The sequence below is a fragment of the Bombus vancouverensis genome, chromosome 8 (assembly GCF_051014615.1).
Source record: "Bombus vancouverensis nearcticus chromosome 8, iyBomVanc1_principal, whole genome shotgun sequence".
Classification (NCBI taxonomy): domain Eukaryota; kingdom Metazoa; phylum Arthropoda; class Insecta; order Hymenoptera; family Apidae; genus Bombus; species Bombus vancouverensis.
Window position 1 is genome coordinate 6,991,440 of NC_134918.1, and position 25,727 is coordinate 7,017,166.

Sequence of the window (25,727 nt, forward strand, 5' to 3'; positions counted from 1 at the left end):
TATTGTTAGCTGCAATTGTACGCCTGCGTTGATAGTTTATTATCGAAGCGAAGGCTACAAGTGCTTATACTCTTAGAATACTCTTAGTATAGATGACTTCATATGATTAATCGAAGCGATACGGTGGAATGTTTAAACAAATGTAATGGGGCCTCGATGAAAATGCAAGTTATTTAATAACAATTTGATCACAATTACGCATTCTGGTTATTTTTATTGCTTCCTCGCTGCATGTGATAGTATCAATAAAGCGTTTCAGGAAAATACTTTAACGTGCTACTGAAACGAAACATCATTTATAATAATAACAATGTTTTCATATTTAACTCAATTAACTCAAAAATTACTAAAAGAACGAAGCAGAATTAACGACAAAAATATATCGAAAATTAAAAGTGTAGAATAAAAATTGAACTATATTAAATAAATTATTATTATTATTTAATTATCGATTGAAATATATTATTTGATAAAATAAAATATAACAAAAGAAAAAGACGTAGGAAGCAATTTCGTATTTTAGTCTCGTTTCTGAACAATGTAAAAAAAAAACAAAGGTCAATTACGTAAAAATCTTTGCCATTCCGCGACAGTAACATCACGTTCTCCATTACAACTTTAATAGAACCAAGGAAATGTATGAAATACCTCGCATAAATAAGCGACAATCTACTTAACACATCCGGAAAGCTAGTTTCTCGAGACCAATAATAATAAAATAGCAGCGCCATGAACATGACAGGAACTATACAATGGAACATTTAATTAGAAATACGATGGAAACACTTCCAAGGACGAACAGAATCGTAGAATATTTTATATTCTTTCTATGGAGCAGAAGGAACCACGAAGAAAGAAGAGAAGAAAAAGAAAAAGGTTGAAAAGTGCTTTCAGCCGTCTAAATGTAACGAATGCTAAAGAAAATTTCTCACGATATTTGCGTATTAGCAAAGTCCACAAATGTTAACCGTGTTGACAAACTTTCGGTTGAAAGGGTCTGCATTCGTCGATAAACCGCAACCAGGAGCTTTCTGATTAATTAAAGACACGTGGTTCGTACGTAAAATCAGGTTAAGACGCGTTCACATCATATTCCTCAGAGCTTTTAACTATTTCGCGAAAGGAATTAAGAAAACGAGTCTTTTTTAAGAATGTTGTATCTCTTAAGAATTTCTTAATGAACGCGTGTAATCTTTTGATTGCGCAGCAAGAAAATCATGCTGTCGACTATTCGCTAATAAGACGAATTAACAAGATTTCATTGTAACAGCCGATAACGATGTTGGTAGAGAAATATCTGAATAGTTGCAAGTAAAGTCTTATGCTATTTTCTATCGAATTCTTAAGAATTTTATTATTTTGTTAGTACGTTTTATATTAGTATATTAGTTATAATACGTAGATGAATATACATATATGTAAAAATGAAATCAGAAAGCTTGAATTAAAGATTAAAAGCTTTTCACTTGGAAGATACATCTTTCAATTACAATTTTTTAAGGGTAACTCATTTGGACGAGAACAGCGTGTAAATTATAAATGTTGACTTTTTGCATCGACGAGAGAAATTTCTATCGAATGATCTACCTAAATAACAACGATAATTTACTTTACGAGTTACAGAGAAAAATACATACAAATTCGTAGAAACAACGATAATATCATACTACGTTGTTTCAATATTCTACGTTAATCTATTTCGTACAAATACCATGGATGTAGAAGATTTAATTAAACGCTACATCAATATCTTACTTTTAATAGGATAGCAACTGAATTATCTGTGTTTCTAATGTAAATTTCGTCGACTAGTGGAAAGAGCAAACAAAACGAAAGCTGACACGCGCTGGTCAAACCACGTGCATGTTATCATGCTATATCGTCGTCTATGATAAACGTCAGCAAACTGTAGCCTAAGATCCATCGATTGGACAAATGTAATTCTCTTTGTCAAATATTGACGTTGAATCGGATAGGATGTAACGTAAGACCCGAGTAGAGCAACGATATTGCGATTTCTGGACGCCAGACGACGGAAAACGGATGTTACACGTGTGAAAATAAACGCGTTTTGCAACCTTGATGGATTATACACGTGTTTGATTATGGTATACGCGATTTTTCTTACTTTCAGAAGCTTCTGGGTCAAGTTAAAGATAGATAGATCGTGGAAGGGGATAAATCAGGGAAAATTAGTACGTCTGAGTAAAATTGTTTCGGCTCGTTGTTTCTTACGCATTAGAGTACGTTTTAAACGAAACAATTTGATACGTGATATACCAAAAAATTGTAAATCAACAGTCGTCAGAATTTATATTTTTGTATGAAGTTACATTTTTAAGTAATTTTTCGTTTTTCACATATTTCTGCTTGAGTCTCGCTTCGCTCAAAAGCATTAACGTAACATATGGAAATAAAACCTATTGGATGGTATTCTAGAATTATTTTGCAAAAGTATTGCAAGGATATTGAAGAATTTTGGCGGATTTTTTAAAACGCGAAAAGCTGAGGAAAAAAGGTACTGTGTGGACTTGAACGATCAAGCGTGCAGACGACGTCGGTAAAAATAAGGCTGCAGACGAGTGGCTGAAAAAAATGATTTTAATCGTGCGAAACAGATTAGAGAGAGGAAGAAAATAGGACGATTTTTCCAACCTGATGGTAAAAGAATGACGCGTACCCATATATCTACATAAATACTCTCGAAAAAATGTAGTAACACCGTTTAAACGATTCGCGGCTGCGATTGCCACAAGTGGCGTGAAGTTCAACCAAAAAAAAAAAAGAAAAAACAGAAAATAAAAAAGAGAAAGGAGGTGCATACGAAACAAAAAGATGAGAGAAAAAAATATAAGCGGAATTGGTCGCCGCGTTGGAACAGTTCCACGTGCATAAAAAAGATAAAAATCCGATCCCGGAAGGACTCTCGATGCAGTTTTGCTACTCGTTCGCCGCGAGACTATCGATGAATTTACGTCGACGAGTTTTTTCGTGGCTTGTTAAATCACAGCTTTACGATCGACGGAAACGATAGTACCGATCCTCTCGGTTGCTGGCCAGGCATAAAAGCAAAAACATAGAGGGGAAAAAGAATAAAAATGCCGGAAAAGGATAAAGGGAGGTGGTGGATAAACCGATCACCGGATGGACGGTTTGTTCGCGCGAAAATCGAGTTTTACGAGAGCCCGGCCAACGCTAATCCGCCTGTTCGCTATTTTTCCGACGAAAAAAACGGGCTTTCGTCGCGACTTCTGTTAACGCTGCTACTATTAACGAGGATTTATTAAACTGACTAAACAAGAGAGTTGTTCCGGCTTCTCGACGCTCGAGAATCTCTTTGCACGCGTATTTGTGTGCTCGCATAAAAGCGAATGATACCCGCGTATGTGTGGGATTGTGTAAATAAATTGATAAGAATCATTGTGTTTTTAGAACTGGAATTTTTAAAGCTTCCTTTAAATCACTTACTGGAAGATTCTATTACAAGTAAGAAACGACGGAAATCTCTGTAGTTTATTAGATACTCGCGATTAAAGTAAACGATTTGTAATAAAACCATTTCGTGGATGGTAATCGCTTTGCCTCGCCCAAGAGTCGCTCTTAACTGACAGACAAATCAATCAACAGATTAGAACTACAACTATCGACTAGCGAATATATACTGTGCATGTATAATTATGATAAAAGTGTTGCTAATTTTTCCACAATTATTCGTATACTTTAATCATTTGAAAAGAAAAAAACTTGTGGCGTGTCGTTTTGATGAGTTTGATATATCTAGCGTTAAAATAACACGCAGCGTGTAATAATTATTCTCTGGTGCACAACGTCGCGGAAAAATCCGGGTATATTCCGGGTTCTATCGGACCCACCAGATCGGATCATCTTTCATTGCGAAATTGCACCGTTTGTCGCTTCTGCAAATGTCCCGTGCAAATCGTTACGAAGCTGGTCCCTCGTCATCTGTCATACTTAGCGTACCCACACGCGCGTCGTTTTTTATTAACGAGAAAAACGCGACAAGTGTTTAACTACAGACGTGACACACGTGAGCGAGGTGTTAAATGGTTTTCATCCATCGTTTCAACTTTGTTGCACGTGCAGATACCAACGAACGTATAGCACGGTTACGTGTGGATTGCTGCAAACATTATTAAGCTTACTTTAACGCTTATAAATTTTATTTCGAACACTGGACACTCGTGCGAATAAAAGATTCGATGTACTAATAGAAATGTCTCTCGCATAATTCACCGTCATACAACGTTGCAACTCTGATGCATCAAAAGATCAAAAGTTTGTCTATAGATTGGATATAGCCGGAGGTTATTAGCCAGTTAAGTTCAATGTTACATCCTGTCTGAGTGCGATAGAAGGTCCCAGTACTCCCCAGTTGACTTATGACGTTGCTCAGATAATCTGTTATGATCGCGTCATTTAATTCCGTCGATATTGTTGTTTTATCGCTTCCGGGTTTGTCGAACAAGCGATCAGACTGATGCAACACACATGTCCATTGTCTTTTCACCTGTCTAATTTTAACGATTCATCGACGTCATTTCCGATTAGAAAATGTCAAGTATGCACATCTGTAGCGACTTGATTTTACGAGTTAAGTAAATGTACGGATTCTCTGCAAGCTCTTCGCTATCTTTAATTAATTGTAACACGTAAGTTAATTAAATCGTAGCTTGTTAGTTAAAAGGAAATATCAGAGAACAAAGTTGCAGCTGGCAATAAGATATTTAAGTTGCTTCGTAAAATTTCGATATTTATTCCGCTCCTAACGGACTTTTAGTTACTCGATCAAATACCAGTTTTCGTGAGGAAGAGTTGACAGTGTGTAAACGCGAAGTTTGAGATTAAGTTGCCACTTTGTGTCCGAGTTCGGAGATGAACGTGTCAAGGAATTGAGAATTGTTATTTAAACGAAGTTCGCGTTCCATTCAACGATCGACCTGCAGCATGAAGCACGTGGCTTTTGTTCGGTCCAACATTTATTCTGTTTTATTACAGTAACCATCGATCACTGCAACCATAACGGTTCGTTCTGGCAAAGTATTTTTACCACAAATAATCTTGTAATCTAAGATGAATCATTAAACGATGGAATTACGAAATTTACAAAAAGCGGAACGAATCGGTTCGACCTCTGAGAGGTTCGCATGACGATGAAAAAATTCTTGGATTCTTCCACGGGTTAATAATTTATAGGAGATTCGACAATCTGCGGAGTTACGTCGCATCTAATTTAAGAACCAAGTCAGCCGTGAGAAAGAATCTCGCGAGGGTTGATTTTGCAAAAATCTGGGGAACGCCATTAAGCTGTTGATTTATATTTGCACGCATCGTCACGCGTGTTTTCGAGAATCCTTAAAAACCAGTTGCTCGGATATATCACCGAACAGATGCACTGGGGATGATTCACGAAATGTACGACTGAACTCGACAACCCCTTTTTACTATTCACTTTGCATCTTCGTGTATTAACATAATTCTTTGGAGATTCTTTGGTGGTTGAAGGGGGAAAATAGCGTTTTATTCGAATTTAAGCCACTCTTCGTCGTGTATCGAAGAGCGACATGAAAGATGACTCATAATGGAAATTTCGAACTTACAAACTTCAAAAAGGGACTATCACCCAATTCGACGACTCAACTTTTTCGATCGACGGTATTCAGAGGAAATTTGGCCAATTTTCTTTCTACTTCGTGACGAATAGATTGCTGGAAAATATTTGACGTTCTATTATTCCTCAAGAAACGGAGAATCGAGATTCTTTGAAATTCAATCTCGCAACTTATTCATTGAACAGTACGCTCATCTTAAAATTCGATATTCGTGTTGGAATATTTCCAATCGACGCAAAATATAGAAGAACAGTCACATTGTTGAAGAAACGCTACGAAATACTAAATGTTCGTTGAATGAAATTATCATTTGTAGAAAGATATATCTACGTAAATAAATGATCTTACTATTAGTTTACGTAGTTGAGTTGCACGATGAATATCGTTTCCGATGTGGAAAGTATCGATAGGTGTAGGTATTTTAAACTGGAAGTTTCTCAACAAAATAGACACCGATACGTTGCTTTCGCCATCGTATAAGTTTGTTGATTCCAATTTCGTAAAAGCAGTTCGAGGCAGTTTGATCAAGTCTATGTCCGTAAAAGAAAATCGTCGAAAACTCCCGTCTCTGCATATTGCGCTCCGAAAGAGATAAAACGTAGATACTTGCAGAATATCTACCAAACCAGACAAGATAACAACGATCTCGACTCTTCTGAACAACCTAATACAAAAACCAAAGCAACCGTCCGATGTTTTATCATTTTAACGTCAAACTTATAATATTTTAGAACTTTAATTCTATCAAACTTCAAGAAATTGTATCGTAAAAAAAAGATATAACAAAGTAGATTTGACTTGTTTATAAACGACCAATTATATGACATAAAACGATTAGAAAAATTTAGAAAATTAATTTAGATGTTTAATTATTAGGCGGAATTCGAATTTTTTCAATAACTCGCCGATACGTAATAAATAATTATATATATACATAAATAAAAATATACGTACTTAATAAATAATAAGAAAGCAGGGACACTTTGTCTCCTACTAGAGCTGCAAAGAGTTAAATGTGAAGAAACGACATTTATTAAGCTAGTAAGCAATAATCAACGAAAGTACCAGTTTCTTCAAAGGAAGGATTTCAATTCGGAATCTACTGTGCACATTAATAAATTGGAAACGTACGAGCCTACGAACTGGAGATTCATTTATCAGATTCACGTCCATTTCACCTCGCGCGGCCACCGATAAGATAAGCTCCCAAAATGAGATGGAATAATTCACCTGGTTTCGTGTACGAGCCTCTTAATACCCGGCGCTATGCGTCATGCGAGCAGAGAATTTGTGCCCCATTACCTGTTAAGTCCATTTTATAAAGCTGCCGGCTAAATCTTTCATCGTCTGATTTATCATCGCGTCGCTGTGCAACCGGCCTAAAATTTATATCTCACGATGTGCGAAAACGTTCACACGATTCGCTTATAAACGTGTAAGTTACTGCGAGTAGACTTAGGTAAGCCCGGGATTTAAATGACTAAGCAAATTTCTAAATATACAACGGCGGAATTCTTTCGCGCGTGAAACACCAAAAATGTCGCGTAGACTCATCTTCGTGGTAGAATGAAACGACCTACGAGATATCCACTTACCTGCTTAAACGGCACGAGATGGAAAAAAGACGCAACATTATGTTAGGTTGGATCAGGCTTTCGTGGAACAAAGATTTCAGAAGATAAATTTGTAAGGAATATTCGGAAACGGAGTTTGCAGATGTATGAAATCATAGCGATAGTATTTTTTTGTAAGATGAAAGAATAATTGAATGTTTTATGTGTAGAACGGAGGTAAAAGTTTCTATTGTTCATGAGGTTGCTACCTTAAAATACTTAGTATGAAAAAATAATGTAATTACATGTAGAATGAGATTATTGTCTTAAAGTTTTAATTATACTTGTTGCATTCGATCATTCATAGGAATTTTCCAGTTTATCAATCCGATTAAAATTCTATTTGCCCGTGCCTAACAAGATAATAAATCTACAAAATACCAAATCGCATCGATTATCAACACTTACTTTAAATTGTAACAGCGAGTTTTTCATATTTGATACGCTTGCCACGAAATTAAAAAGTCTGAGAAAATTCGCGTAACATCCTCTAACGTTCTAAACTAAAATTATCGTAAAATTTCGATCGAATAATTTGTTTAAACACGTTGTAAAATAAATTGAAGAAAATAAAACACACCACTATATGAAGTTCAACTATACAATTTCGATTATGATTATAACTCGTGATCATCCGTATGAACTTTCACCTAAGAACACGAACGATGAACCAGAGTATAATTCAATTATTAATTCTTTCAAAATTCTCTAATTCGTCTGCGTCCAATAAAAAATGACGAGTTTGTCCAGAAATACGTACATCAAACTACACGTGGATCCAAATATTCGCGAAAATCTTCTCATTCGAGGTATCATTCGCGAACCTTGAATAACACGATGTATAACCCAATAAATCTGTTGGAAATTGCCCCGTGAAATTCGGAACGCGTGAGATAATGCGGCCAAACGGCGGAAAACGAAGCGTAGATGCAAATACGAGTAATGTAGAGATACGGTGGATGAACGGCACATAACATTCATTATGCCGAAACCGAAACGTTGAATTCAGATTCGATTGGCCGGTGAACGTACCCAAGATATGTAGTTGGTCAGGTTGTACTATAAATAACGGAAGTTTGCGAGCACGCTTCAAAGTTATTCCTATGGCGCCTTGGGTCAGACATGCACTTGACTCGACGTTCCTTTTCGTGACATAACACCCGCCATGTGTTCTACAAATGTAACCTCTGACCATAACGTTCACCGATCCGCCACTATTTTTACGAAGATTTCGTCTCATCGTTTTCGAAGGAAACTTAGTAAGCAATCCGTTTAAGAGAAAGAACGAGATAAACTTCTGCGAAGTGGATGAATAAATTTGGAACTCGAATAAGAGATCCAAAGCCACGTGTCTCCTAGTGTTTTCTATTAAAAGTGAAATTCGTCGGATTTATTCTTAGAGAAATCATTTCTTCGTACCGTAATATCTAATTCTTTGAGGAACGTGCAAAGAAGTTAAAAATACACATCGAATTCGGGTAGTTGGACTTATGAAGTCGGAAATTTAGAAATTTCAAATTTTCAAGCGCTCCAACTTTAAATTTCAAATTTCAAATTTATTTGGAAACTTCGTTTATTTATAGAATTAAAAGTTTCATAGTATGAAATCTGCGATTGAAAGTTCGAAATTTCTGTTATGCGAACGCTACCGCGGATAACGTTAAATAAAGTTAGCGGACCGCTTCGTAGTTCTACGATTATTCTAAAATATACGAAGATCGTTGAATTCTAAATTATATACGAATTTACCGCAGATCTCGTTCCACAACATTGTAGATCTAGTTCACGCGGGATATTCAGTAGCCATACAGCTGTGTCATAATCATTGGCATCGATCACCGTGCTATAACAGAAACCGTTTGGAACGAACGAACCGGTGGAACAAGCACAGTGACTGTGCGCATTTTCTCGTCTGTCGCGCTTTCTCACAGCGGAAATGCAACCGATAAACGTCCAAGAACTGACAAAGGTCAGCCTATGAGTAATATCACGCGCGTTTCATCCTCCACACGAAACGCATAAAAGGAGTTTTATGCATAGCGCATCATGCGTGACCATGACCATAACTCAGGACTGAGTTAATACTCTGAAATATCTTCGATGTCTGAACAAACCATAAAATAGTATAATTGTTTCGAATACTTAACGAGCAATTTAAATCGTCGGGACGACTTTATGCGAAATTGCTTACGTAATCACAGAATTGCTACCGTGTACTTAAATAATACACGATTAAAAGATTACATTGCCTTAGAAGATACTCATCAAGAGCAATTTAAGTCTAAACGATTGCTCTAACGATATAATAGTCCCATTAATCGAAGCTCGAACGTTTCCTGTAAGTTCGATTTTCAAATCTGTTGCAACTTTTCGTACGTAAACCGATTTAAAATCTACAAATATGATACATCGTATCGGCCACTCGATACACGCTCCTGGCTATGAAATAACAAATTTGTTAGTTCTACAGCTGTTTACATGCAAATAGTTCAGTGAACGGCTCAGTCTTTGAATAGTTGAACAGTGTTAGCCTAACTACAAAAGCTACTAGAAAGCTGGCCAACTATCTATAATAAACATACCAGAAATTCCTTTGAAAATGCGAATCTCTTCAACTCAGAAGTATACGCGTGTTACGTATCTAAATGCATTATAAATTTCGGATAAGATCGTTCAGAAATTAAAATGTTTATTCATCCGTATAGAAGAAACGTATTAGTAGAAAATTAGTAAAATTAATGATCGACCATCGATTGATTTCTAATTTACTCTTCTCCCTTGTAATGTTCAATGAGACGATCAAAACGAAGAAAGTGAAATTCTACCAACGTCCATCGATATCTCTTTATTTATTTTTCTTTGTTTGTCGTTGAAATTGAAGGCGAATCTTTGCGCAAGATTTAGAACGATACGATTTAGATCACCAGACAGGCTGTCGAAAGACAATTATCCGGCAGAAATAGCGCCACGTATTTTTACGTCCGAATATCCGAAAGTAGACGACGTTACGTCAAAACGGAATTTCTACTGCGAGGGAATATTTCGAGCGTTTAAAAGACACTGCTTCAATTCGAGGTAATTTGCCACTGTTTCACATGACTGTCATCTAATGTATCTTCATTTGCCGCGTAATTTGCTACAGTGGCGATAAACATACAATACGAAATATTAAACCCGCTCGATTTCGTCGTAAATATCGAACATTGTAGAAATCGTAGATGCATCGATACCAAGAAACTTTCGATCCATTTTTTCTCAACGAGATTTAAAACGTTAAAGATTCTCGAATCGATCTTAAAATTCTATCGCTCTCATTAATAATATCATTGACCAACGCTATAGAAGCTTGATACACTGTCGCTGTGCTTGTCGATAGACCTTGCGCACTTTTGTGCAAATTTATATTCTTGAAAATATAATTAAAGAAGCAGATCTTCGATAGAAAATTGTTTTATCTACTGATAAGCATTACAAAAACCACTCTAATACTTCGTACTTTCGATATTCGATGTATTTCTCTATATCATACGTACTTTCTACGATTATGCGCTTTCGGATCTCCTTACTTATACTTATCGATAACATCGGTAAATCGCTACGAAATGCGAAAAAACAAAATCACGGGACAGGAAGGAAACCGACACAGACGTAGAGCGATAAAGAATGGATAAAAAGAGAGGGTGGATTGTGGTATCGGAAAATAAGAGCAAACGGTGAGCAGGGCCGCAGCCATCGAAAGGAGGCAGAACGTAGACGTTTTAAAGCCGTAAAATCCAAAACGTCATCCCCTCCAACTGCGTGTGCGTTACTTTTACGTTAATGAGGGGCAAATTATCGGAAAAGAGGCCTGCTGACGTAACAGGCTGTCATAGAGTCACAGAGGTTCGCAGGACCTCTTTCTCTCGGTCACACTTTCATCGTCAATATCGGCTTTCTCTTTCCGATACGCCGCCACCTCGAAATCCAATAAACGTTGGCTGACTCTGTTTATGGTTATCGCGGAACGATACTGTTGCGTTCCGTCTACGTCGATGTTCCGATAGAATCGCCTGCAAATCGAATATCAAAGCGATGGAATATCGAGTGCGCGGCCCTGATCGATTACCCACCCCATCCTTATAGCTTCATCCCTTGCCATGTACCCGATGAGCTCTCTTCGACCAGCTGTAATCCCGTGTTAAGCCATCCGAGTCGTGATTTTTTAACGACCTGTGCGCCGCTCGTGCGTGAAGAATGGATAGGAAAAAGGATGAGAAATATTCCGAGAGCAGAGTTTAAGGGAAAGTCGAAAGACAAGTTTTGAAGGCAGATTGGAAATTCGAGAGTTGGAAAAATTATCGGTCTTGGCGTTACAAGTTGGGAACGAGGTGGAGAGATTTCCGAAGTTTAGAAAGTAACACATACGTAGAATGTGAAGTGAATTAAAGATTGGAGGATGTTTTAGTAAATGAGGGTATCGTGTATCGTGAAAATTGATTTTCTTTATTATTTTTGGGATAAAATATTTTTGAAGAAAGTAGGTTGAAAGATAGTAGAAACGAAAGGAGTATTTGGTGTAAGTAGGAGTATTACACCATGTACGCTATGCTATGGTAAAAATACCAAATAGTCGTGTAAATTAGGAATAAGAGGCGTCATCGTTGCAAGGTCAACAAATTGGAAAATTAATTCAAAAGTTAAATGGCTAGTTAAAAGTTACAAAAGTCAAAACTTAAATGGAATTGCTCCTCTAATTTCTCACTTATTGGAATTTATCAGTAACTTAGAGAAAGTATAATATACGTGTAATTTATTTTTCTAACGATCGATATTTATTTTATTTTATTTCATCCTATCGTATTAAATAAAACTCGTTTATTCTTTCTCTTTTCCCGGCAATGTACATATCTCGTATTTTACTGAAATCGGGATATTATGCACAACATTCCATAAAAACTTGCAAGCTTATCACTGAAATTTTTTAAAGTTGACTTAAAATATTCAAGAAACATAGTAGCTCGCATACAAGAAAGTTAACAGATAATCTGACAACGTGTAGTACTTGTGCTATAACATGTATATACTGAGTTCATCCTCTTTCACGATTCTGCAATCCTGCGAACGAAGTGGCGCCATGTGGTCAAATGAGAAAGCAAACGAAACAAGTGGGGGATGCAACGAGCGACACATCTTGATGGGCAACTAATTTGATTCTAAAGCATTCTTATAACTCTTATAACTCTTATAAAACTGTACCATAACGTAAAATTACTGCTTGCTTCAACAGAATTTTATATACGGATTTAAAGCAGCATTGCTTTTTTGCGTTTCTTAATACGTTTTTAACTTTATAAAAAACGTAAGAAACAAGCCTTTGTTTTTAAAAATAGTTCGTAGGTGACATAAAGGTTATACTATTAGGAAAGGACATTACAAGGGAGTGGATAAAAGGTTGATTACGATGAAAAATTATTTCAACGTTAAAAAGTAACTTCGTCTATCAGAATGTTTTAGTTTATTGCGAAAAATAATGAAATTTATAGTTGTTAATTTAAATCGCGGCATCGAGACGCGGGAAAGATAAGATTTTAATAACAGGGGGCGTAGCTCAGATGGTAGAGCGCTCGCTTAGCATGCGAGAGGTACCGGGATCGATACCCGGCGCCTCCAAAGTTTATATTTTCTTTTTTATTTCATATTTTTTTCTCCTAAATTATTCTTCTTTTGCAATCTTACCTTTCTGAAGAAAGAAAATGATTTAAATACATTTATTTGTGTTCTACCTCCCATTATCACCACACAAAAAAATGTTTAACAAGGCAATATTCGATATTATTATCCCTATATTACCAAAAACAATTTCCTTCATACAAACAGATATTATCTTATTCGCGACGCGTGATTAAAATATTTTTGTTATTGTAAAGTATATCGAGCCATCGATTTCAAAATTCTCGTAAAACTATTTTCAATTAAAACTATTTTATTACCACATATGTTCATATAAATTCATATATTTTTCGTTTTATCAATATCGAGAAATATGTTATTCATTCATGAGTCTCGTAGAATTCGGTGTAACAAATAGAAAGTTATGAATGGGATGATTGACGCTCGAAGAATAAGAACAGACCAACTACGAAGTACATAGTGATTTTGTAGTAACGCGATATGGCATGTGTGTACAGTGTACACACATAGTCGGGTATGTATAGCGTTTAGACGTTCCTCGGAGCGCTGTCCTAAGCTCGTTTAGCTCCTCTAGCTACCTCTTCGGACAATCTGCTTTCCGGTTGATTCTAAATCATGATTTACCAACAACTGGCAGAGAAACTAAATAGTACTAGTTCGTTTGTTCACGTATCCATCCTAATCGCTTTTCTAATCGGCACACTGAACCTCGTGACCACGCGCTTTCAAACTTGTTATTGCAAACCTGATGTACTGGTATACCTGTTGATCTGATCTATGTTAGATCACGAGTGAACGTAGTCTAAAGTAACACATACACTGTACTTATGTATTAATAGATGGAATTTTTATTCATTGATTATTAATGGACGATCGATATATTTATTATGTATTCATTATTTATTAAAATATAAATTTATTAGTTTGTTCGGTGGAATTTATTTTTCACGAAGTATCTCTTATTAACGATGAGATTTATCATTGTCTATTAATTATTAACAGGTAATGGATATATTTATCATCTACCACTCGTTATTTATTTATTAATAATATATCAGTTTGTTACTTTCTGTCACGATACTTGCAATACGTACAATTCTGTTCTAATGATAAATTAATAACGTGAAAGGTAAAAATTGGGAAAGATATTTTTACAATCATATTACATAAATAGCGTTACATACAAAGAAAGTACTTGAATAATCGTGAGTTTTACGTATATCATATTACATTACGATAGAGTACCTGATCTAATATATAAAGTAATAGAATATCTAATATATAAAAAATATACAAAGTAAATTGAAATTTAAAAATTCTTTAAAGTAAACTTTGATAATTGACAAACATTCTATTAAACAATCCGCTCCTCTTCCTTCCATTACTTCCTTGAGTGTCGACACTCAAAGAATTTAAACCAATGTGTAATATAATTTCTATTTTATTTATAATACATTCTCTATCGCAGAAACTAAATAGAAAGATAGTGGTTTCGTACATCGGAGCGTCATCCACCCTCGCAGACTTCTGTGATCCTGGTTCCCAGCCCGATCTATGTTCTCAGAGCCATTGTTCGGATGCGGTCAAGCGTCCTTTACAAAGCACTCTGCGTGACCTAGTGACCACTATGCCATACTTTATACTTACACAATAAAACACCATGAAACACATCGTTTCTTTCTTTATTCCAATCTTCCTCGTTCGACCTCTACCCTCAATTAACCTTACATCTCACAAAAGCGTAGCCCAAAATTCATCATCGAACGAATCCAATCCGCCCAGCTTATAACTTTCTGCCATTAAAATAATTACGAAAAATTAATACCTTGAAAATTTACCTTCAAAATTTACCTTCAAAATATACATTTAACACGTTGAAACATTACATCCGACAAAATATACAATTTTATAACATATATTCCAGTCATGTTAAAGTTACTTCCTTTCGTCTGCTATCAGTTCGAAAGCAAAATTCAAATTGTCGAACTGGTAATTTTCTTTACAGGGATAATTAAGTATTGATACTTTCAAAGGTTTTCTAACATCTTACACGTTAAAGCTTCAAATCTAAATTTAAGTCTAAAACATATAATTTCACTGTATCTATCTGTATAAGAATAAATTCTGTTCACTTTAATGTTACTTGCTTTTGTCCGTCACTTTGGTCCGATATCTCGCGTTCCACGGTACAAAAGAAATACTCGTAAATCCCCGTTTGACCCGGTTAGGGCTGAAGAAAGCTACAATAAAAAGATCGTCGTTCCAGATGCTTCGTGCAACCCTCTTTTGCCTCGTGTTCTCCTAGTGCTGCGCATGTTTTTTCTTTGTTCAACGTTTCAAAATTTACCACCCTTTATCCGTACGTGTATACGCGTGTCGCGCGTCCACAAACGAACGTCCCCCTTGTCAAGAAACACGCACACCACATGAAGCTGTCACACAAAGGAACAGCGAACACGTTCTGCAACCCTAATAATGCGTGTGTAGATAAGATGACGTAATGTGCGTGCCACGTGTACCTGTCGTGAATGGAAATGCGTTTCCGGGGACACGCGCCTCCGATCGATATGCGCACGCGTTTGCGATTTATTTCATGTCATCGTAGTTGTGATATATATCGGTTACAAAACTTGTGGATCTGCGAGTTTTTCTCTGAGAAAGATTTGTGTAACATCGTGAAATATTTTGGACGCGATGTCTTAAGGTAATGGTAAATTCAACGAGTACTGAGACCTAAATAAAAAATGCTAATGTACATCGAGTAACGATATAACTCGGTTTATCAATTTACTTGAAATCGCTATTTTTAATGAAATGGTGAGTATGTTCGCAGAAAAAGGAATTTAATATCGAAACAATTACGTGAGAATATGTACAGTGTTAATATCGAACGACATTAAGGGCGGATATACTCTGTGAAATAAAATATAGTTTAGAATGTTAGAAGAGGCTACGGGGATATATAAAATTGAAGAAATATCCATTTAGGGATTAATAATTTCAGAAATATTAACTGATACCAGATCGTCGGCGTAACTCTATGAAATTACGAAATCTACAAAATTATTATTTTAATCTGTTTGAAATTAACTGCTCGCTAAGAGAGTGTCTAACATGTTGGAAGACTTAGACTCAATCGTTTCTTCTCTTAAAAGTCCACTATTTTTCTAATTTATTAACAAGTCCGTATTAAAACTCTATTATATAATTATCCATAACTCGAGAAATGGAATTTAACGCAACAAAAATCAATTTATTTCTCCGCTATTCATTTTTAGAACCGTTTGACTTGAAAAGTTTCTGACTTGAGGAACAATCTGTTCGTCGTCCTTTGTTCGTATATAATTTATCGCATACAATTCACTCGTTTTAAAATGTTCGTACGCGTAAAAGTACAAGAACGACAAGCGCAAATATGTTAAAACCGCAAAACAAATAAATTCAATTGGATAGGTACGATAACAACTGAACTTGGAGGAAAGGGTGTTCGGCGTGCACGCGAGGAAATATTTCGAGGAAACGGATGTCGTGTGTGACGTATCTCGAGGATGCTCGTTGTTTATGCGTCCCTTGCACAGTTGGACGGTAGTCAGGCTTTGGCTTCACCACCAAAAAGGAGTAAAGGAGAAGCCACAGGAGCAAGGCGGAGATCATGCTTCCCCGATAACTCACGTTCGTGCAGCAGTGCGTGAGCCTAACCCAGTCTGCAAAGCGCGGTGAAGTTATGGTGGTGCCACGTACGAGCGTACAGTGCCGACTAAAACCTTTACACGCGAATTAACCAAGAGATTAATCGATCTGTCGCGATTGCTTTGCTGTAAAAGTTCGATAATCCATGACACCTTTGCGATCAACAGATACCGAAATCACGACGATATTTGAGAATCAATAATTCGAAATTATTTGTAAATTATTATCCAAGATTTATCATCCGGGGTTACTCTATCCTGGAGTGGAATTTGGAAATAGCAATTGATTAAAATTGATCGATATTTAGTGTCGTATGAAGTATCGATGAAAGTGTTTAATGTTGGATGTCGAATGGAAGTATTATCTGTATTTAGATGAAAGATAATTCTGTAGTCAGGATGTTAGAATTAGGAAATTCGAAATAGTTTTTATTCTACGATTAAATGGAATACGTAAGATGCATTATATCTTTTTGAAATATTTAAAATATTTGATGTCACAAAATATGCGCGGAGAAGAGTCTAATGTTTAGACGTTGAAATTGAAATATCGCGTTTAAGCGTAATTTTATATACAAAATACTGAAATTAAAAAGTCATTGGAGCAGCTTTTTAACATTTAAGTTTAAAATATTTGCCATGGTTAACTGCGAGCAACTGCTACAAACTCTTAATCGACACTGTACGTAATAAAGTGTGCGTACGCGCGTCTTGCGGCCGTGTGTATTTATATATGGAACACATAAGAAGTAGTCGGGCCCTTTGAACACTCTCTATGGGGGCTGATTCCTTGGTAAGGCCACGCATTACCCCTCAGGCCCTTCGATCATTCCTGTCCTTAGAATACTTTAATACACTTTTCACGTTCTATCAGCTCCAACACGCAACGTATAATCGCGTTGATTTTATTTTTTATTATTGATCGAATGAAATTATAAACTGATAAAAAAAAGCTGTATTTCAATCGTGTTATGTTTTTCAGGTAAAAGAATCAAGATACATATATAACATCAGCTATAATTATATCGATACGCTAATAGGTTTCACGTTTAAATCTAAATAGTATTACGTTTATCGTTAATTTTATTTGAAATTTATAACAGCGTTCGTTTAACTTTATTAATAAATTATGGTTATAATTGTGCGTAATACGTAAAATATTTCATTTACGCGCATTACAAAATTCACCATAATTGAACAATACTCTATGTAATTTGTACGTTTATATGGATCAATGGTGCCGATCAAATGAAATTTAAAACGGAAGAATACTGTGTATAACAAAAATTTACCGTCATTACTCTCTTCGTTGTACCATAAATTACAATAAATATCTACAATTAATAAAGATAGTAAAATAAAAAAAATATATATTTCTATTCTTCGATACGATCCACTATGTGTTGAGAATGTAGCGCAATTTCCAATACTTCAGTTGCACGAAACACAGTTATACCAGAGATTTAATTAACATAACATAAAAACATGTGCATACCGAAGAAAACGATTTGCAATAAAAATGGAGTAAAAAAAAAAGCGAATGATACAGCCCATTCACTCATCGGAGTCACGAGCATTCGATTTTGCCCGCGTCGTCGTGCAATGCTACTCCCACGCCTCGATCTCCTTTACCTGATACTTTCCTGGTAAAAATTCTCGTTCTCTATTGTTCCACCCTAATTAATGTTCGCAACAACAACGCCCCTCGTCACGAGATACGAGCTTCTTTGAGTCACATGCGTCCCTGTTAACTCGCGCTGTCACTTATCCAATATCCGTAAGCAAAAAATGGTCATTGACAATGGCCGGAGTAAGATGAATGGGTTCCTTCGTAGTACGCACATGTGTATATCGTGTACGTGTACAACGATGAAAGGAATTGTTACAAAGCGTATATATGCGTAGGAAACTTTGAAACATTCTTCTAAACGCGTTAGATAGTTTTATATGGATTTTTAAGTAGCGCATATTTTTGATGAACAAATTAAATTTTTATGTTGATGCCCTTGGGTTTCAGAGGCGAAGAATTATGCTACCTAACTATACATATACATTTACATGTGTTATATAAGTGTCGTGATGGTAATTTTCTATTATATTAGTTATATTTTCTTTAAATGTAAGTAGAATGTATTTGCAACGATTAAATTAAACTACATTTTTATATTGATATTTTTGAGTTTTGATGGTATGAAATTAAATGTTATTAAACGTTATTCGATTGTAAATAGTACGATATGTTGTAAAATATTAATGTATGTTAACATCATGTTAAAAGCATTCTAATCTCTTACAGCATAAAGTCGAATATATTTTTAACGCATTAATAAAATTACGTTTTTAGCTAATACGAATTCGGATTCCATCGATGTGAAATTATCAAATGTCGTTTATACATTGATATGTATATTCGATTACGATTTACAAAATATAGTTAATATACAGTAACTTTTTGTTTCCTTTGAATTTAAAGTTAACTTGAAAATTGAACGTAATAAATATTCATACGAAATACAGAAATTCGCGATCGATGGAAAATCGACTTAACGTTACACATATTTTTAATGTTTATTTTTCATCACTATCATTATTCTTTATATATTATTGTTGATAATATTCCTATCTATTTATTACGATATTTTAATATGAAAGTTACGATTCCAATTGACGATTTTAACGTGGAAAATACGTGTGATGTGTATTTAGCAAATATTAAACCAGACGTTATCGTCATTAATGCAGGAGGGTTTCTCCCTCGTAAACGAGTTCCAATAAATTATATCATCGAGTGGGAGGTTAATGAGAGCGCGTCGAACAATCACGTGACTCGATAATCGAGCTTTTTTTTTTAAATACAAAATGTCGCATCGCGTATCAGGTTAGCAGGCGTCGAGTAGGTGAACTTTACAAATGTAACGCGTCCAGCTTATCGGTAATACATCGCTGTACCTTCTGTTTTCCTGTGTAATTGCAAACTTTACTTTGTTTACAACGATTTGTTGCAATCCTCGTTGCTAAGAGTGCAAACCCGCAATTGGTGCAACGGCCAAGCTTCAGCGCCGATAGGCCCATTTTGGTCCTACAATTTTACAAAACATCTTCCCGGTACCAACTCTTGTCATTTTTATAAAATTTGTAAAATTTACAAACGTTTCTGATTAAATAAAGAATCAAATGATATTAAAATCCAAAGATTTGATAAAAAAAATCATCGCTAATATTAACACAGCTAAAACATAGAACGAATTATAAAGAACCACGTTATCGTTGTTATCGTTAACTGCATAACATTTTCAAACATTTATTAGTCGATATAGAAAAAAGGAAAAATTACATTAAAGTTCAAACACCCGACGAGAGATATTCGTTAACAGATTTAATAGATACGGTGGATCACAAGGAATCAGCTAATCGCCGATTTTTTCTAAATGATATAAAATATCAACTATTGCAATACAGATTAAACGTTTAACGGTACGATCTATCGTGTGATTGTGGCGCCGATCAAAATCACGATCAGGCACGTTGTTCAAAGTTTCTAGGTTCCTAATAGTTGCGTGTCTCTTCTGTTCTAACCCATTTCTTTCCATGAATGGCGCTGTTCCCGGTTCTTCCTGCCACCTGCTTCCCGCTATGTGCTTTTATTTGGAGGTGGCTCACCCCTTCGTTCTCCACGTTCGCCACGTCATGATCGAACATTAATTCATTGAAGCGAACGAGAATGAACTCCCGCAATGTTGATACTCCTCTAATATCACGGCAACGTGCACAAGCCACCTCCTTACCGTCATTTAATCTGTTTGGCAAGGCTCGTTCGTTCGCTTTTTAAGATCGAACAAACATTTGGTTGGCATCAGTTTAGAGATTGTCGGAGGCGCGACCGTTTCCACGCCGCTTTTCTTCCAGCCACGTCGGCTGGTGGATATCAGAGAACCTCGACGATGGACAGTTCGGTGCTTGCGGTCAGATTATTTTTATCGAAAAAATAAATTTGGATAGATCAAGAGGCGTTAGTTCTTCTTTTGGACAATGTAAGCTTGAGGATCAAATTTGTATAAACTTTTCGGACGAAGTTTTAGAGCTGTTCGTAAATATTTGTTGAGATTACAAAATTAGATGAGGACCTAGCGTTTCTTTCTCTTTAGGGGTTTGCAGTGGAATTCAGATAACGTAGTCTGTAAAATGAGATTCAATGGAGAAATTGACAACAAGGTTTCGAATCTCGAGCGCTCTCCTTTAGAAATATCAAGACGTTCGTTATTACTATCCAAAAATTAACTATTCTATTTCCCGTAAATGCATGAACTTCGTGAAGAATAGTATGCGCTGCAAGTTACAAGTATCCGTTTCTTCAAATAAAGCTTCAGAATTCAGTAGAAGGAAATACGTATTTCATTCTCAATAATCCGCAAACACCCATACAACTTGTAGAAGTGACAACGCAGTGATACATACACGAACATAGTCAGCATAGCCGCGACCAAACTACCCGCTAAACCCATAAGGTTTCACCGTACGGCACCGCCATAGAAACAGACCACCTGTAGCCATAGAAGTTCAGAAGCCAGCTGCGCGAAACCCCAACGTAGGGAAACACGTCGTACTAGCGGCAACCAGTCAATGACTGTTTCGTGACTCGTTGAATGAATATAACGGGAGCAGCCACCCTCCCAGGAGGGTTGAAAATTACCCCCTGCAACCTCGTGCTATCCTGCTACCAAACCGCCCTTGTTTTCCAATAAATACAAAGTGTGCGACTCGTGCGAACCGCGCGGCGAGACATATTCGTCCGATTTACCACCCTCGAGGCGAGGGTGAATCTAGTTCCTGACGTGCCTGCGAGCCATAGAAAACCGATGGACGAGAACGATTATCGAAAATATTGGCCAGACCTTCTGGAAACGATGACAGCCTGCTCCATTTCCGGTCGAGTTTCCATCGAACGTGCGAGAGCGCTCGCGTTCGATTTATCGATTCTCTTCCCGTGGTAGACACCACGGGAAACGGAACCTCTAGGTCTCGTATGCATCCCCGTTCCACGAACCAATCGGGAATTCCTATTCCCGATCGTCGAGCACCCTGTATTTATTGGTTATCGAACTCGTCGATACGCACCCCCGTGCGTTTGATGAACTCTCGATACTTCAAGTTCTCTCAAGATATTTGCCCCGACGTCATTTATCTTACGACGATCGCGTCTTCGACTGGTCGAGGCTGAAACGCGCAGAGAATGCGGCCAGATAGGCATTGGATGAGTGATTGTATTTTTTTCTTTATTTTTTTTTTCTCTTTTTTTAGCAACTTTCTTAGTGAAGCACGAGGAAGATAGAGACGGCGGAACAGGTTACGGACTTGGCTATACGGACTTTACGGCGTGTGTGGTGTTCGAGGTGGTTCCGTACCACTTTCCTTAAATTTTACGTTGTTTCGTGTGTGGCTAATGATATTTTTTCAGTGACAGAATTGGGAATATATCAGGAGTTTTCGTTGAACGAAATTGAATCTTTTCTGTTAATTTGTGTTTCACGTCTTGGTAAATTTGTCGTGTCATGCCTGGCGTCGTTTTGTGCGTGTGTTTTTAACGCGATAAGGATATCGTATCGAGGATTATACAGAGCAATTGAATGATCTTTAGATTGTTGGAGACATCGAATATTTGTTTGTTGGGTTCTAATTGTTTTAATATTGAGATATCCTTATTGGAGGATCATTACTCCTATTAATGGTCCTGTAACCCTGTTCGAAAGGTAATGCCATCGGCAAACCTCCTTGTCGTATTAGTTTCCGATAATCCTCGTTTTCTTCTCCTCCATCTGCCAATGGATTCCTAGGTGTTTGATAATTGGGTGAATTTCTTAATCATTTCGAATAAAATAAAGTATAAGCTTTCCCAAATGCTCTGTGCAATGTTAAACACGTTGTTAAACGACTTAAAAATGTACCAAAAATTAATAAATGTAATAAATAATCGTTAAAAGTTTCGTTGCGACGGAACATTTTCGTAATTCCGAAAACTACCACGATCTTTCTCAAGCGCCAATGCAAAAGCCGAAAATTTACACGTATACGTTCTCTCGAAAACTTGAAAAGCTTTAGAAATTCATCTGGAGCCACGTGTATCCTACCACAGTTACTTTATCACCGAACACCGATAAAGAAATGTCGAATAGGTACTCTCTTGCAATACGCGCACTCCCAGAACTCCGATCAAACACCGACTCGTCAAAAAATTATACTGAAAGATCTTAAACCCGTTGTGATCTCAAATTTTTACATCGCGATCTTGTTTCCACCAATAAGAAGATTTTTAACGTTTTAAGAAAATATTTCGCGCGAAATTGAAACAGGAAAATGACAAGTATCGATAAAAAGACGCTTGTTCCGTATTTCGCCCAAACTCGACGTACCTTCTTCGATAATTAAAAAAAATGACAAAGGGTCGAAATTTAGCGAAAGAACAGGGTCAAAAATCTTGCAAAACCCACCTATCGGAGGGAATAAACAAAATCAACAACAAAATCATGCAAGATCCATCGTCCATGTTTACGCAAACCACAAGCATGGCGCTGCCGCGTCGACGAGCAGAAGCTCTCCCCGACTACAGGGTGGTTTTATCCCCCTTCGACGTGGCGCATGGCATCCGAGGTCCCCTTCCAGTAGCTCTAGAGGTGGAGATGACCTCCATCGACGGATGTTCGCCTGGCAGGGTGGCGGGCAACGGCGACGCTTCGTCCCTCGAAAGGAGCCGATAAAAACCTCCGGAACATCTTTTTCTCCGACCGACTTTCGACGGACGAACGCCTGGAGACAGGCGAGGGACCTTGAACAGAAGGATTGGCCACTTAAGCAACCGGCCATCTCACTACGGCCAGGATCGTATGGTGAACGAGAGGATTCGCGTAGTGGGGTGTCACGGATCGGCCGCCCCGATTTATGAAGTCTTTTTACGCGCGTCTCCTTCTTCGTTTTTCCTTCGACCTTTTTTTTCGTGTTCCCTTCGACGCCGCGAACGTGTGCACGCACACCAATCCCGGGTTATCGATCTCTGCCGATGATGGCTGACAGCGCCACCGCCAGCCACCCCCGTCGCGCGCATATTTCCACGTGCTTTATATCCGCCACCAACTCACCGCAACGCAGTGTTTATCACGACTGACGCGTTCACGGCTCTTTCACATATTGTAATTATTTCTGTCCACCTGTTTCACGCTCTTTAATTTAATCGGATAATTATGAGTTTGGCAATGAGAGTGGTTAGATGTACATGATAGCGAGCTAAAGGATGATTGAGCAGGGGAATGAGCGTTTGATCGGTTGTTTCTGGCTTTAGTTTCAGACTATGTACATATCGTAATCGGTAATGTTGGACGATGGACGATACAGAGCAACATTTCCCTTGGCCCTGAACCGTTTCGCTTATTATCTTTTCAGCTGTGCGTTGTATAGCACGTAGCGCGCGCATGAGGCTGCGGGTACAGCGGATGTACGTTCTGACGAACTGCTGCGATGAATAAAACATCTGAAAACTGAGAATATACGAAAGATGTTGAGTATATTTATAGACTCGATTATATCGACATCGAAGTAGCGGGACAAGCAAATGATGTACGAAAGAATCGGAAAAGGATGTTATTTTTTAAGTTATAAAGAATTTTATTTCACAGGAGGATACCGATATCAATGAATCGGCTGATGGAGCTTTCTCCGTGTCTAACTCATAGTTCATGTTTCTAACTCTGAAAATTGAGTAGACGAAGAAATTGACACAAGATACGAATAGGGTATGGATTACATCTTTTACTTGAGAGTGGCGAATATGAACAGTTGCAAATACTATCTTCGAAATTTACGTTAGAACGTAGTATTTTAAGTATGTTATCTTCTTGCAACAAACTCGTACGAGGCTTCAAATGCTTCGTAAAGGAATAAATAGTCCGGAACAGATGTCCAAGTTAATTAAACGGTTACAGAATCTGGCGTTTTCTTTTCCATGGTCGTTAAATCTTTCAGTCTTCCTATAACGATACGTAATTTTACTTACTCGTTTCTTAAAAGGTTTAATGCAACAGCGTAAGGAAATAACGTGTACCAAATGCAATTGTTATTTCGTAGATTCCGATTACCTGAATAAAAAAGAGGAATTTATGAAAATCGGTCGTTCGTTTCTTAAGAATTTAACGTTGAAAAGTAGAACCGATCGATTCAGTTCTCGGAAGGTTCGTACGAAGAAGAATTCTTCCGAGAAATAGACCGAGAATCGAGGGAGTAGTTTGAGGACCGAAGAAATAAAAGATTAGAGGATCCGAGTAGAAAAACAACCCTCGTGAGAGTGAGCCTCATTCTACTCCTGTTCTCCTGTTGTAAAAAGCCTCGAGCCATCCCAAATTGGTGCCTGTTTGACCGTGAAGTCGATATACATACGTCCCTGCTATGGTCGAACAAAGAGGAATACTGGGAATTTTTTATGTCGACACTTTCTCGAACGCATAGATCGCTGATCCAACATTCCTCCTTTCGTCTGTCAACGAGCTTGTGAATCTGATAAGACAACACGACAAACAACAACGATAGAGGTAGAGATGTCGTTTCCTCGAAGAAAAACGATCAAACAAAACTCGATGACAGCTTCTCCGTTTGTCTCGAGCGAAGGAGAAACGAACACGAGGAGGCCGCTGAGCGAATGATTCGATAGAGGTAGCATACACGAAACTCGGAACAAAAAGTCAGAGGATACAAGAAAAGTGGTCCGTGTTAAATCACGAAATGTTGAGCTTTTGTATTACGAATACGTAGAAACTGAAGATCATCTCGACGGCCTTCCAGATGTAATGAAAGAAATCGCGCATGTTAAATGGCGTTTCGAGTTGCTAGATTATCAAGATAATTTACTTTAAGTGAATGAAAGTTAACGATTGTTTCTGTTAGTTATATTTTTTTTGTTAATTGCATCGTTATTGCTTCCGGAGAATTAATTTCTAACAAAGTTGAAATTAATTAACAGGAAATTTGATACTAAATATTTGCGTGATTTAATAATGTAGAGATCTACTGAATATTTTGGCTCTTAGAACAGTGTGAAGAAAATGGGAAACACGTTTAATCGCTTGGTTGAGATTCTTTGTTAA

The 25,727-nt window shown here is 37.1% G+C and overlaps 1 protein-coding gene and 1 non-coding gene across 4 annotated transcripts in view; both read left to right on the forward strand.

The window, feature by feature from the left end:
- LOC117164778 (xaa-Pro aminopeptidase 1) overlaps positions 1–25,727 on the forward strand; it is a 46,371-nt gene that overhangs the window by 2,307 nt on the left and 18,337 nt on the right. The window lies entirely within an intron of this gene.
- On the forward strand, positions 12,820–12,892 carry TRNAA-AGC (transfer RNA alanine (anticodon AGC)). The gene has a single exon. It is a non-coding gene; the product is annotated as a tRNA-Ala (tRNA).